The 15,492-nt window shown below is 45.3% G+C and overlaps 1 protein-coding gene across 1 annotated transcript in view; it reads right to left on the bottom strand.

Annotated features, from left to right (window-relative positions):
- The window catches only part of Zranb1 (zinc finger RANBP2-type containing 1), a 69,212-nt gene extending 54,446 nt beyond the window's left edge, over window positions 1–14,766 (bottom strand). The window contains exon 1 of the mRNA XM_069988271.1: window positions 14,405–14,766. The gene's annotated coding sequence lies outside the window, so the exon portion shown is untranslated. The remainder of the gene's footprint in view (window positions 1–14,404) is intronic.
- Window positions 14,767–15,492: the final 726 nt, after the last annotated feature.

Below are 15,492 nucleotides of genomic sequence, written 5' to 3'. Positions count from 1 at the left end.
AAAGCTGGAGTTGAGTTGTGGCTCAAGTGGTAGACCAACAACTCTGAAAAGCAAGCGAAGCCCCAAATTCAAGCCTCAGTACCAGCACAGAAAAAAAAGGGGGGGGGGGTACTTCTTAACTCTTAAATCAAAACTCCCAGTCATTTTTTCATTGGCATCATTGTCTTCCTCAACTAACCACAATTAACTGAGCTCAACCAGGACCCTGGAGATTGAAGACACAGTGAACCTCTCAGGCCTCCAATAATATGTCACTCATTAAACCCTGTATCATCATCTCAGACCAAACCCCTGTCCTGACTTCTCCAGTCTTCATTACTGACACCGTTCGTATCCCGGCATCCAGAAGGGCAATTTAGAATTCTGCATTCTACCCAAAGATTCTTTTTAGACAGTTATTTTCTTCTCATCCACAGGTCAAAACTACTGTAATAGCTTCCTAAGCAACTTTGCTTTCTAAATCCATCTAGCTGACCATTACCAGAGCAACCCCCTTCAAAGCTTTGTATAGCAGCATAAACGCTCAAAATTTTCTGTTACCTTCAACCATGTGTCACCATTCCCAAAGACAGACATAGGAGAGCTTTCTTAGATACACGAGCAAAACAGGTACACAATTCTGGTCAATGTGTCTCATCCTCAGCTAACACTCATCTCTTTCCCAGGAAACTTTCAAATTACTCCAAGTATACTGCAATCATACTGACATTAGAACTTACTGCAACACTAATCCGTACGTATTTTTCCTGTCATTCCCTCCTGTCAAGGTCAGCCTGAACTATGTATCAAGACATTGTCTCAAAAAAGAAAACTAAGGGCATGAGAGGCCAGTGGCTCACGCCTGTAATTGTAGCTACTTAGGAGGTTGAGATGCAAAGGATGGCAGTTTGAAACCATCTCAGAAAAGTTCTCAAGAATCCTTCTCATCACATAGCTGGGTGCAGTGATGCACATCTGTCATTCAAAGCTATATGGGAGGGGCTGGGAAGGTGGTTCAGTGGTAGAATGCTTGCCTTGCATGCATGAGGCCCTGGGTGTGATTCCTCAGTACTACAGAACCAGAAAAAGCCAGAAGTGGTGCTGTGGCTCAAGTGGTAGAGTGCTAGCCTTGAGCTGAAGAACTGAGGGACAATGCCCAGGCCCAGACTGCAGGCCCCATGACTGACCAAAAAAAAAAAAAAAAAACCTATGTGGGAGGCTAAGAACAGGAATTCTGTGGTTCCAGGTCAGCCAAGACAGAAAAGTTCACAAGACTCAATCTCCATGGAACAAAGCGGATGCCACAGCACACAACTGATAACCCCAAAATGATGGGGGCCTGAAGAATTGAGTTCAAGCACATATCTGGGTAGAAAGCAAAAACACTACTACAGAGAAGTCTTGAGTTCAAACCTTAGTACTACAAAAACAAGGGCAGTGGCTTTAGCTCAGTGGTACAGTACTTGCCTGGCATGGACCAGGAAGGCCCTGGTTTGAGCTCCAGCACCATAAGGGGGAAAAATACAACTAGGAGTGCCAAGCATAGGGAACAGAACCACACAGCCAACAGAAACTAAAGGAACCCTGTGAATCAAAGTCAAGGCAAGGGGGCTGGTAAGTTGGCTCAGTGGTAGAGTGCTGGCCTCGCATGCATGAGGCCCTGGGTTCAATTCCTCAGCACCACATAAGCAGAAAAAAACCAGAAGTGGCACTGTGGCTCAAGTGGTAGCCAGGCCCAGAGTTCAGCCCCCACGACCAACAACAACAACAAAAACCACCTAGCAAAGTCAAGGCAATACTACAACCAGAGTAGGAAAAGTTATTAAAATCCTTCAAGCCGGGCACCTGTGGCTCACGCCTGCAATCCTAGCTACTCAGGAGGCTGAGATCTGAGGATCATGGTTCAAAGCCAGCCTAGGCAGGAAAGTCCATGAAACTCTTATCTCCTCCAATTAACTACCAGAAAACCGGAAGTGGCCCTGTGGCTCAAGTGGTAGAGCACTAGCCTTGAGCTGAAGAGCTGAGGGACAGCGCCCAGGCCCAGAGTTCAAGCCCCACGATCGACAAAAACAAACAAACAAACAATGAAGTCCTTCAAATAAACATCTTTTAACTTAAATGCTATGTTCACTGTCTAATATGTCCATTTCCCTAGTATGTAAGTCACCTTGGATATAGAGCTGACAAGGGTTTCAATCTTAATTAGTATCCTAAAGTACTGTTATCAGTTAAGAATTAACTAAATTGTTTAATCAGTTGCTATTTCAAAAGTCTCATCATGACCACTATTGAGTTTTGTTATTACAGATTTGATCTGCAGCATTTAGTCAGACCCACAGAGGGATAAATTAACTTTTATTCTCAGTAAGTTTCAGGTAAGCCCTGCTTAAAAACTATTTCTAGCCAGGCACCGGTAATCCTAGCTTCTCAGGAGGCTGAGATCTGAGGATCTCGGTTCAAAGCCAGCCCAGGCAGGAAAGTCCTTGAAACTCTTTTTTTTTTTTTTTTTTAATTTTTTATTTTTTGGGTCCGGTCGGCCTGAACTCTGGGCCTGGGCGCTGTCCCTCAGCTCTTCAGCTCAAGGCTAGCACTCTACCACTTGAGCCACAGCGCCACTTCCGGCTTTTTTCTTTTTGCTTATGTGGTGCTGAGGAATCGAACCCAGGGCATGCAAGGCATGCGCTCTACCACTGAGCCACCTTCCCAACCCTGTCCTTGAAACTCTTATCTCCAATAAACTAGCAGAAAGCCAGAAGTGGCACTGTAGCTCAAGTGGTGGAGTGCTAGCCTTGAGCTGAAGAGCTGAGTGACAGCGCTCAGGCCCAGAGTTCAACAAGCCCCATGACCGACAAAAAAAAAAAAAAACTATTTCTATTTATCCCCTTGTTGCTTCAATTAGAAATTTAAAAAAGGATCTATTGGCAAAAACTCTCATGTAATGTCAGTCACAGCCTCCTCCTCACCCCCACCAACAAGGGAATCATTAAACAACCAAAATTGCCAAATGGGACATCAACCCAGCAACTAGAAGAGACCACCTAGACCCACCGGGACAGAGCTAATCCTGGCAACAAGAGTCTACCCAGATGTGGTTGGTGTCAGATCCTAATGGAGTCACTTTGTGCTTGCCCTTTCAAAATTAACCAGAGCCAGGAGGTCAAAAGAAAATAGTTCATAAACATGTCTATCTAATGTCCATACCTGTCTATCATCTAACTAGGCAGGAACTTATATCTATTACCTGCTATTTCTATTTATAGTGGAGGGCTGGGAAGGTGGCTCAGTGGCAGAGTGCTTGCCTTGCATGCATGAGGTCCTGGGTTCAATTCCTCAGCACCACATAAGCAGAAAAAGCCGGAATTGGCGCTGTGGCTCAAGTGGTAGAGTGCTAGCCTTGAGCTGAAGAGCTGAGGGACAGCGCCCAGGCAGAGTTCAGGTCCCACATCAAGCAAAAAAAAAAAAAAAAAAAATCTATTTATAGTGGATCTCCCATTCATTTTCTATAATCCAGACATCCATAGTCCAGTTATAGGAAATTATCAAGGCCTCCCACTCCAGTACAGCCCTAGAGCTTCTGACTAGTTATTCTAAACCAGTCCACCATGCTCTCCCTTTACCCAGTCGCCAGATGTAATTAGTCAGGAATAGTTAAGAATATGATCCACCAACTCCAGGATCACCTGGAATGCAGGAGACAGGAACTAGCCAGGTCATCCAATTTTTTCTGGACCCAGGCTCTGAGGTCACTTCTACAGCCACTGTGACCGCACCTCCTTCTCACTCTTCCCTATAGAATCTCTCTCTGCCATTAGTCCAAGCTGCTGCCACATGATTCAGGTAGAAGAGTTTATTTGGGATACACAAACTGCCAGGCCACTCTAGAGTAGGGTGCAGCATGTAGCAGCTTGAACAGCAAATATTCAGTATTTTCATAAATTTTGACTGTACCCCTCTCATTCCATTCTCATTTAAAATACATATAAACTGTTGGGTATGGTTGTTTATATAAGGTCTGCTCCTGGATGGCGAGCAGACTCCACCCTCCTCGCAGCAAAGTCTCCGCCCAGTACCTGAGTTACCTAGGCAACTGGCACACCTGGAAGAGGTCACATCTGCATCCACCGAGGTCACATCTGGATTAGATGTGGCCACACCTTTCCCCACCCCTACTCTAGATAAGGCCTACCCCAGGGCCAGACGCTCTCTTTCTCAGCCGCCAGGAGTGCTAACATGGGCTGGTACCAGCCAGAATGATGAATAAACCTACCCCTTACCTGAATACCACGTTCGTGGTGTGGTTCTTACTTGGTGCCCTCATCTCTACAACCTCTAGTCCTAGCATTCAGGAGGCAAAAACAGAAACATCTCCATTTGAGGTTAGCCTGGACTATACAAGAAGACCTTGTCTCAAAAAAATAAAGCCGGGCATTGGTGGCTCATGCCTGTAATCCTAGCTACTGAGGAGGCTGAGATCTGAGGATCGTAGTTCAAAGCAGGCCCCAGCAGGAAAGTCCATGAGGCTCTTATCTCCAACAAACTACTCAGAAAAAGCTGGAAATGGTGCTGTGGCACAAGTGGTAGGTAGAGTGCTAGCGTTGAGGAAAAAGAATCTCAGGGACAGGGCTGGGATGTAGCTCGGTGGCAAAGTGCTTGCTTAGCAAGTGCAACATTTTAAGTTCGATCCCCAGTACCAAAAAAAAAGACAAAAAAAAAAAGAATCTCAGGAACAGCACCCACGCCCTTAGTTCAAGCCTCAGGACCAGCACCAAAAAAAAAAAAAAAAAAAAAAAAAATCAGGGCTGGGAAGATAGCTCAGTGGTAGAGCGCTTGCCTTGCATGCATGAGGCCCTGGGTTCGATTCCTCAGCACCACATAAGCAAAAAAAAAGCCAGAAGTGGCACTGTGGCTCAAGTGGTAGAGTGCTAGCCTTGAGCTGAAAAGCTGAGGGACACTGCCCAGGCCCAGAGTTCAGGCTCCACGACTGGCAAAAAAAGGAAAAAAAATCAACAAATAATTGCATAAATACATGCAATTGGGGCTGGGAAGGTGGCTCAGTGGTAGAGCGCTTGCCTTGCATGCCTGAGGCCCTGGGTTCGATTCCTCAGCACCACATAAGCAAAAAGAAAAAAAGCCGGAAGTGGCCCTATGGCTCAAGTGGTAGAGTGCTAGCCTTGAGCTGAAGAGCTGAGGGACAGCGCCCAGGCCCAGAGTTCAGGCCCCACTACTGGACCCCAAAAAAAAAAAATACACGCAATTTAATCAATTCTATAAAATTATTTTTTAATTATTTTTTTTAATTGTGACAGTCCTAGGGCTTGAACTCAAGGCATCACGCTCTCACTGCTTTTCTGCTCAAGGCTGAAGCTTTATCACATGAGCCATACCTCCACTTTCAAGTTTTTGTTGGTTAACTGGAAACAAGTGTCTCTCGATTTAGCTGCCCAACCTAGCTTTGAACTATGACACTTAGATTTCAGCCTTCTGAGTAGCTAGGACAGGCATGAGCCACTAGTGCCTAGCTTTAACATTATATTTTGCCTCTACTAGTTTGGCATTTGGAACAAAAAGAATTTATAATCAAAATACAAAACTAAAACTAAATTTGTTAAATGGCTTAGTCTGAACCGGCTAGTTACATAATCCAGCATTAAACAGTCTTCTCACTTGACTTCCAAAATATTCCTGGTTTTTTCCCATCTTTACTAGCTGCTCTTCCTCAACCCTCTTTTCTGTCTTCCTTATATTGTTAACTTAAAAGTGTCAAATGCGGGGCTGGGAAGGTGACTCAGTGGTAGAGTGCTTGCCTTGCATGCCTGAGGCCCTGGGTTCAATTTCTCAGCACCACATAAGCAAAAAGAAAAAAGCCAGAAGTGGCGCTGTGGCTCAAGTGGTAGGGTGCTAGCCTTGAGCTGAAGAGCTGAGGGACAGCACCCAGGCCAAGAGTTCAGGCCCCACGACCGGAACCAAAAAAAAAAAAAGTGTCAAATGCTCAAGGCATAGTCCCTGGTCCTCTTCCCCTAATCATTAATGCCCTTAGGAATCTCAGATCTTAATCAGTGTCTGGGCTTTAAATGCCATCTATCCACTAATGACTCCCAAACTGGATCACTCCTCCAACTCTAGATTTATAAATCTGTTGACCTCTCTTTCTGAAAGCTTGACAAACATTTCAAGCTTAACTAAAATTGAATTCTTGACTAGAATTTCATATTTTCCAATCTAAAGCCTGAAAGGTTTGAACTACTAAGAACCATAGAATTGTTCTATAAATATGTTTTTCTTCGCTGTTGGGAAAGTCCATCATTCTACAACAAACTTACACTCTTTCAAACTCTAAGCAACCTGAACTGCTATGAAAAGAACACAAAAACAAGATTTGCACAATCACAAAACATCTTTATTTTTGTATAAAGGGAAAAAGGATTCAGAAATTGAATCCTGACCCTTTATATGCTAAGCAAATATTCTGAGTTACAGCCTCAGCCCACTAAATATCTTATAAAATACTAAATCTATGTGAAACTCTACATAAATAATAAGATCTCAAAAAGAAGCTGTCTTTCCTCTACAAAAAGGTCACTCCTGGTGGGCCCCAGTGCCTCACTCCTATAATCCTAGCTACTCAGGAGGCTAAATCTGAGGATTGCGGTTCAAAGCCAGCCTGGGCAGGAATGTCCATGAGACTCTTTTTTTTGGGGGGTCCAGTCATGGGCCTAAACTCTGGGCCTGAGCACTGTCCCTCAGTTCTTCAGCTCAAGGCTAGCGCTCTACCACTTGAGCCACAGTGCCACTTCTGGCTTTTTTCTTTTTTGCTTATGTGGTGCTGAGGAATCGAACCCAGGGCCTCATGCATGCAAGGCAAGTGCTCTACTACTGAGTCACCTTCCCAGCCCTTCATAAGACTCTTATCTCCAAATTAACCACCAGAAAACTGGAAGTGGTGCTGTGGCACAAGTGGTAGAATGCTCACCTTGAGCTAAGAACTCAGGGACAGCACCCAAACCCATAGTTCAAGCCCCACTACCGACCAAAGGTCACTCCTGTGCAGGAGGGGTACAGGGGAGCAACACTCATAGGCCGTTGTTGAAAATGTTAACTAGGACAACCACTCTGGAAATCAGTACAGAAGTTCCCCAACAGACAAAGTAGACCTTCCCTAAGATTCTGCAATACCATTATATACCAAGGAGAGTAATCAATATGCCAGGAAGACACCTCCAAAACTGTGTTTATTCTAACTTTGTTCACAATATCCAAACTGTGAAATTAACCAAAATGCCCAACAACAGCTGAATGGATAAAGGAAATGTGATGTACAGATATATGCTATGGAATATCACAGCAATAAAAATGAAATCATGTGGTTTTCAGGAAAATTAGTTTGGAAAGGTAGAACAAGGGAAGACAGAGTTATTGGGGGGGAGGGTAAACTGATTGGAATAGATTTTAAATATATGTGAAAACACTGATACTCCCTTTTGTACAACTCATTTAAGCTAATTTTTAAGGGTCTACAAAATCCAATTAAATGAAGAAATTGAACTAAGCATACTTGCTGAGTGCCTCCAAGGAGCATGTAGACAAAGTACATTTATGTTAAATAGCACTACCAGGATGACCTTACCTTTACTGGCACTATATCATGTTTAATATAGGCAATTACCCCTAGTACTACAATTAGTATATAGCACATCTACCTTCTACGCAAACCTAAAACGAAGAACTGAAAGTGTGCATTTTGATCTGTCAAGAATGCATTCCTTAAGAAAAATCATGCTAAAAGTTACAATTCTAAAGTAACAATTCTAAGAGGCCTGTAGCGGATGCTCTGATCCCAGCACTCTGGAAGCAAAGGCAGGATAATGGGCTTGAGGCCAGCCAGGCAACACAGCAAAATCCTGTCTTGAAAAGAAAAGAAAAGATTCCTAAAGGATTGTCTCCCTTAAAAACTACTTAGCAATCCATTGATTAGAATGGGAGAGGGGAAGACTAGAACACAAAGTTTCCTTCAGTGAAAATATAACATGAATCAATACCAATTCCTTTTTTTAAAAAAATCTAACATCTAGTTATTTCAGGAGGACTAACTCTACATACCAACTTTCTCTAAATAATTTCCTAGATACTAGCAAGAATGAATGAGGGAATACATATTTCAGACACACACACACCCCTCCCTTTACATAGTTTCAGAGTCAAAGACATTAAATTACAATCTCAAATAAAACTAATTAAATGTAACGACCTAGGACAAGATTTACCAAAGGTCGGAAGGACATACAATTACAAAGTCTTGTGCTCAGGGAATCTACAATCAACAACTACAGTTTCCCTAAACATATTATATGGAAATGGACCTAGGAATGGCAATAGAAAGAAAGAATGAAAGAAAACAAGCTAAAAGTTCCTAAAAGGTTAGCCATAGCTCCAATATCACCTATTAATTTCACTCTATTCGAGAGAAATGAAAACTTACATCTACACGAAACCCTGTACACAGCCAGGCACGAATGGCTCATACCTGTAATCCTAGCCACTCAGGATGCTGAGATCCCAAGGATCACAGTTCAAAACCAGCAGGAAGAAAAGCCTGAAATACTCTATCTCCAAATAATCAGCAAAAAGTCCTATCTGCTAGGCGCTGGTAGCCTGTAATCCTAGCTACTCAGGAAACTGAGATCTGAAGATCTGAAGATCACAGTCCAAAGCCAACCCAGGCAGGAAAAGTCTTTGAGACTTTTATCTCCAATGAAAATGAGAAATGGAGCTGTGGCTCAAGGGGTAGAGCACTAGCCATGATCAGAAAAGCTCTGGGACAGTGTTCAGGCCCTGAGTTCAAGCTCCACAAATGACAAAAAAGCTAGAAACGTGGCTTAGAGGTAGAGTGCTTGCCTAGCATGCATGAGGCCCTGGGTTCAATTCCTTGGATATCACAAAAATAAATAAAATTAGTTTGTTTTTAAAAAAGGCCAAGTTGCCTGGTGCCAGTAGCTCATGCCTGTGATCCTAGCTACTCAGGAGGCTGAGATCTAAGGATCGCGGTTCAAAGCAAGTTTGGGCAGGAAAGTCCATGAGACTCTTATCTTCAATTAACCACAGAAAACCAGAAGTGGCACTGTGGCTCAAGTGGTAAAGCACTCACCTTGAGCTGAAGAGCTGAGGCACAGTGCCCAGGCCCAGAGTTCAAGCTCCATGACCGACAAAAAAAAAGGGCGGGGCAGGTCAGAAGCATGGCTCACCTCAGCTGTGAGTAAGCAAGATGAGCAAGAGTGTGAGGTCTGAATTCAAATCCTAGAACCAGCTCCTCACCCCCCATAAAGAAACACAAATGATCATAGTTGCCTATACATAATAGTCAAAGGTGGAAATACTGTGACCTAACCAAAATGTGTATCAACACAATGGAATACTATTCAGTTACAAAATAAATGAAATACTGACAGATGGTACATGAACTCTGAAAACATGTTAAGAAGCCAGACACAAATGGTAAACTGTTTGGCATGCACAAAGACCTGAGTTCACTACCACACATACACACATACATACATACACACACACATACACACAAAATAAAATTTTGGGGTTTTTTGTTTTTTGTTGGTTGTGGGGTATGAACTCTGTGCTTTCCTGCCCAGGTTAGCTTTGAACTGAGATCCTCACATCTTAGCCTCCTGAGCATCTAGGATTACATGTGTGAGCCACCGGCGCCTGGCACAATAAAAAAATTTTTAAAGGATGAGAAAGAGGGAGTTCTAGATACAATCATCTACAATGAGGCAACTGATTTCAAGAATGCCTTATTCAAAAAAAAAAAGTATATATATATATATATATATATATATGTTCATACATATAAAAATCTGACTTGAGGGGCATGGAAGGTGGCTTAGTGGTAGAGTGCTTGCCTAGCATGCATAAAGCCTTGGACTCGATTCCTCCGTACCACATACACAGAAAAAGCAGGAAGTGGAGTTATGTGGCTCAAGTGGTAGAGTGCTGCTAGCCTTGAGCAAAAAGCAGCTCAGAGACAGTACCCAGGCTCTGAGTTCAAACCCCAAGAATGAAAACAAATAATCTGACTTGACAAAAGATGAAAAAGAAAATGAGGGGCTGGGAAGGTGGCTCAGTGGTAGAGCGCTTGCCTTGCATGCCTAAGGCCCTGGGTTCGATTCCTCAGCACCACATAAGCAAAGAGAAAAAAAAGCCGGAAGTGGCGCTGTGGCTCAAGTGGTAGAGTGCTAGCCTTGAGCTGAAGAGCTGAGGGACAGCGCCCAGGCCCAGAGTTCAGGCCCCACAACCGGACCCAAAAAAGAAAAAAAAAAAAACAAGAAAAAGAAAATGAGGGGGGAAAGGAACAGGGAAGTTTATCTTTAACAATATAACTATTAAAAAAAAGGAAATTATTTTTTTCAGTAGGTAGGTTCCAAATCAATTTTATATTCAATTCACCTCAACAATCTCTACTTAAAACATTCAAACCAAAGATGCTTGTTTAAAATGCCACTTTAGGCAAACAAAGAATGCTTACTACCTAAATTTCCCAAGCAGTAAAATTTCTCCTGTAATTCTATCCAAGTACCTTTTACAAATACAAGTAGCCTAAGTAAAAACATCTAGTATTTCTGAAAAGTGTATCAACAGGTTAATTGTAGCTTACTTATACTAGAAAGTTTCATGAACTGTAAGAAAACATTCTTATACAAAATACTTTCTGAAAAATCAATTTGAAGAAAAAAATTTTGATGAGCTAGAAGACAATGAGTTTCCACAAAGACACAGTGGATGAGTCAGGATGATTTACTGCTAAGACTGTGTATCCATAAAGCACCACTCACACAACACACACACACACACACACACACACACACACACACACACACACACACACACACACACACACACACACACACACACACACACACACACACACACACACACACCTATTTTCCATATGCATGAGCATCCACGTAGATACTACATAATTATATGTATTACCCCTGGTATATAAATGTACTATGGACAAGCTTGTTGTGTTGTCCTCCAACAGTGTAGACAGGTAGCAATGAATCACATATTCTCCTTCCTTGTCTGACTTATGACCAATGATATATGCTGCCAGCATCGAAAGTTAAGAATGCAACTGAAGTCAAAAGCCAGTGACTCATGCCTGTAATCCTAGCTATTCAGGACAGACTTGAGATCTGAGGTTCAAAGCCAGCCTGGGCAGAAAAGTCCGTACGACTCTTATCTCCAATTAATCACCAAAAATCCAGAAGTGAAGTTATGGCTCCAGTGGTAGAGCACCAGCTTTGAGCAAAAAAGCTAAGGACAGCATCCTGGCCCTGAGTTCAAGACCCAGTATCAGCAGAGAGAAAAAAAGACAAAGAATGCAAACTAAAGCTATAGATTATTTCTGCTCTATATACAAATATGAAATGGTTACCCTTCTAATCACTACTGCCAAATTCAAAACCAAGTAACTATCCCACACCCAAATGTGAAGTAAACTACAGAATTATGGTACTAATTTTCATCCCAATAATGTGACTCGGTCATTATCAATATCTGTGTTCCACTTATGCTTTGGGCAAATAATGGCTTGCACTTCTATTTTTTTTTTTGGGGGGGGGTCCTGTCTTGGGGCCTGAACTCTGGGCCTGGGCACTATCCCTCAGCTCTTCAGCTCAAAGCTAGCGCTCTACCACTTGAGCCACAGCACCAGGCAAGCACTTCTAATCACTCACCTCCACACTTCATATCTCCAAGAGACTCTTATCTCCAGTTAACCACAAAAAGCCCAAGGTGGAGTTGTGGTCCAGTGGTAGAACACTAGCCTTGTTCAAAAAAGCTCAGACAGCACCCAGACTCTGAGTTCAATCAATCCTCAGGACAGACAAACAGGGGCATGAGCATGAGCGCACCCATGCACACACACACACACACACACACACACACACACACACACACACACACTCACACTCACACTCACACACTCACTCACCAGAGTAAATAGATCCCTTGGAGTTGAAGTCATCAAAAACTATTCTCAATAGACAGTACTTAAGTTAGCCGAAAATAAAGAGTATCCAAGAATATAGGCGGAAAGAAGAATTTCAAACAGAAAGAAAAAAAGGCATAAAAGGCCAAGAGCCTGAAGGACTTCACAGGAACAACTAACAAGTTTGGCTGGAACTAGAGCTACACAAAGGGAAAAAAAGGTTAAGACTGAAGAACAGAACAGGGCCAGACTTGGTCACACCAAAGAGCTCATAGGTTTCTTTGCATGTGTTCAGAAGTTTCCTGTAGGTCTTCTGATGAGGTGAGGAGGTGAGAGCTTAGAAGTGCAAACCATTATTTGCCAAAGAAAGCATAACTGGAACACAGATATTTCAAATAAAACAACATATTACACAGAGAAAAAAAATGTACAAAGACCAGATACAACAAAGTTCTTCCAAGGAAGCAGAGGAAGCGATAGTAATGCTAAAATAAAAGAAAACCAAGTTAAAAAAAAAAAAAAAAAGTACTATGTCCCATGTTCTACCACTGCAACCCCCATTTACTTAAAAGGCTGATTTAAAAAAAAAAAAAACTAGGGCTGGGAAGATGGCTCAGTGGTAGAGTGCTTGCCTTGAATGCTTGAGGCCCTGGGTTTGATTCCTTAGCACCACATAAGCAAGAAGAAAAAAGCCGGAAGTGGTGCTGTGACTCAAGTGGTAGAGAGCTAGCCTTGAGCTGAAGAGCTGAGGGACAGCGCCCAGGCCCAGAGTTCAGGCCCAACGACCGGACCCAAAAAAAAAAACAAAAAACAAAAAACTAAACACAGGGAATGGCTTTCACTGTATCAATTACACATATGAAGCAACCTGCTTCAAATGTTGTACCACTGGACAGTGAGTTCCAAAATCTATGTTAATCCTCAGCCTTTAAATGTGATATGCCATAACCCCTATCAGTGTACCCATCTGGATCAAGGCCATGAGCTTAAAATATACAGCCATGAATGAGTTCATCACAAGAACTCGGGCACATTTCAAGAGTAAATAAATGGGTGTCCCAATGCTCCAAAGAGTCAATAAAAGTACTGAAAATCCAACAGAAATAAAACTCCCTCATGACATTCAAATAGCATCCGCCCCCAAAGAGTGAAATGCATCATTACTGGCTTACCACCTTTTAACCCCAACAGCCCAATGGAAACAACTATGAAATGTTAGTGTAAGAAAGATCATCTACGAACCAAAAATCAGGAAGTAGTAGAGATTTTGGGTATTTTTTAAGAATTACTTTAATAATAACCAAGATATAATTTTATTTTTCACAGGCTAATTTAGGTGACTTTCCGAAGGCTCTTGCACAGCAAAGATCAAAATTCCTCATAGTTTTCCTGGCTTACGATTTTTGTACAATATTGAGGCACCCATATTTCATCAACACAAGGGTACCCAGGACGTTGCACAAGTGACAGGAAAGTCAACTAAGAGCGCAAGTACAGGAGGGGCCATTCATTATATAACATCTCCAAGAATTATGTTTCTTTTCAATGGTATCCTTAAAAAAAGTATTGTTACTGTAACACATCACGTGTATCCACACTACCTCATATCAATTATATCTGTTAAGACCCAAACACTGGAAAAGAGAGTGCTGAAGAGTCTTCGGAATTAAGGAAAAGGGAAATCGAGTGAATGGAATACAAAATTCTAAGCACCAGAGTTTCAAAACAGTGTAAGTCTAAGCTAGAGGGGCAAACTTCCCAGCTGAACCCCAAACTGCCCGTCTCCTACGCCTTCCAGTGCTGACAGGCGCTCGTTACAGTGCTGAGATGACCCGCACCAAAGCACAGCAGACAAAATGAACAGCCCCGCACTGAGCAAACGCTACCGGGAGCGGCCCCCTACCTGGCTTTTCTAAGAAATGGCAACAACCGGAGGCCACCGCAGGAGGCGGAGAGGAAAAGCAGCCGAGGGACTGGAATACAAGTTTGGAGACCAGCACCAACTTGTGGCGAGGGACCCAACTATCTACGGCCTGCTGCCGACCGGGAGCCAGACCCCACTCACCGACTCCTATCTGGCAGGAGACGAAGTTGTAGGAATCTGACGGCAGAGGTGGCAGGGCCGGTCGGACAGCCAGCCACGACCGACCGACCGACCGACGGACCCAGGTCGGTAAACAAGCGGGGGCGGACCCACCCTCCCTCAGCCCCGGGCTGTCCCCGCGCCCAGAGCCCAAGATGGACGCGCGGCCAGCGGCGGCAGCCACAGGCCCGGCCTACGCTCTCCCGCAACGCCGCTGCCCCCCCACCCCGCGCCCGGGAGGCTCGGCTATCTGGGCACCGGAGGCCGCCCGGGGCCCGACAGGCCGCGGCGGGACGACCAGGGGACCTCCGACCCGGCGCCCCACACCCGGGCCCGGTTACCTGGCGGCGGCGGCGGCGGCTCCTCCTCCAGCTCCCGCTCCTCCTCCCCGTCTGACGCCTGGCGCCCGCCCGGCGGCGGCGACTCCCGCACAGCCCGCGGCGTCTCGCCGAGCCCGGCCCCTCTCCGCCTCCCTCGGCACCGCCGCCCGCCCGCCCTCCCCGCTGCTGCCGCCTCCGCCCGCCCGCCCGCCTCAGTCAGGACATGGTCTCCGCGGGCCCGCGCTCGGCTCCCGGCTGCCGGAGGCGGGGGAAGAGGGGCGGAGAGCCGGCGCGGAGGCGGGGGACCCGGGGGGCGGGGGCAGAGCGGAGGGGGGGCGGCCTCGGACGCTGCGGACTCCTAATGGCGGCGGCCAGGGACCCGGAGCCAAATAAACCCCGCGGCGGGCAGCACGACGTCAGGGCCGGACCCCGCCGCTCGACGCCCTGCCATTGGTCCCGGGTCCGCCTCCGGCGCAGCCAATGAGCGGCTGCCTCTTTCCGGACGCAGGAGGCGGGCCAGAGCAGCGTGACGTCAGTGGCGCGCCTCCTGATTGTGAGGCGGTGTCGCGCCCGGACCCTCTGCGGCCGCGAGCGGCCAGGAGCGCGGGTCCCGTGGCGGCGCGAGGAGCACACCGTGCGGGGCTCGGGCCTGGCGGGGTCCTCTTCTTTTGCAGCCGAGTGCCGAGTGAACCCCGACTCTCTCACATCTGCGGCGAGCAGTCTGGCAACTTAGATGCTGCTTCGCGCTTTCTTAAGCACTTACAAGCTCTGGACCGGACGCCCGGGAAGACGGAGCTGGTGCTTCGCGATAGGTTCATTGGCTACACAAGTGTTTTCTGGAGTGTGTTGTCCACGCCCACCTTCCTGGCAGCCGGCCACTTAACGTGAGTGTGTGTGTGTGTGATATCTCTGTCTAGTGCACATGCACAAACATTGGTGATGAGAAGCCGTGGGGACCAGCTGGCCCGAGGTTTAAGTAAACTCACCTAAAAAGGGAGGTTTTAGCTGGCTTATCTACCTAGATTACAGATAAATCTTACCTTGTCCAAGACAAAGAATGAATGACAGCCATGGAGCCAAAAATACTGCTGTAAGAATCCCCAGACCCT

Source organism: Dipodomys merriami, unplaced genomic scaffold (assembly GCF_024711535.1).
Source record: "Dipodomys merriami isolate MVZ:Mamm:240054 unplaced genomic scaffold, mDipMer1.0.p SCAF_35, whole genome shotgun sequence".
Lineage (NCBI taxonomy): Eukaryota > Metazoa > Chordata > Mammalia > Rodentia > Heteromyidae > Dipodomys > Dipodomys merriami.
This window is presented reverse-complemented; position numbering and strand designations above follow the sequence as displayed.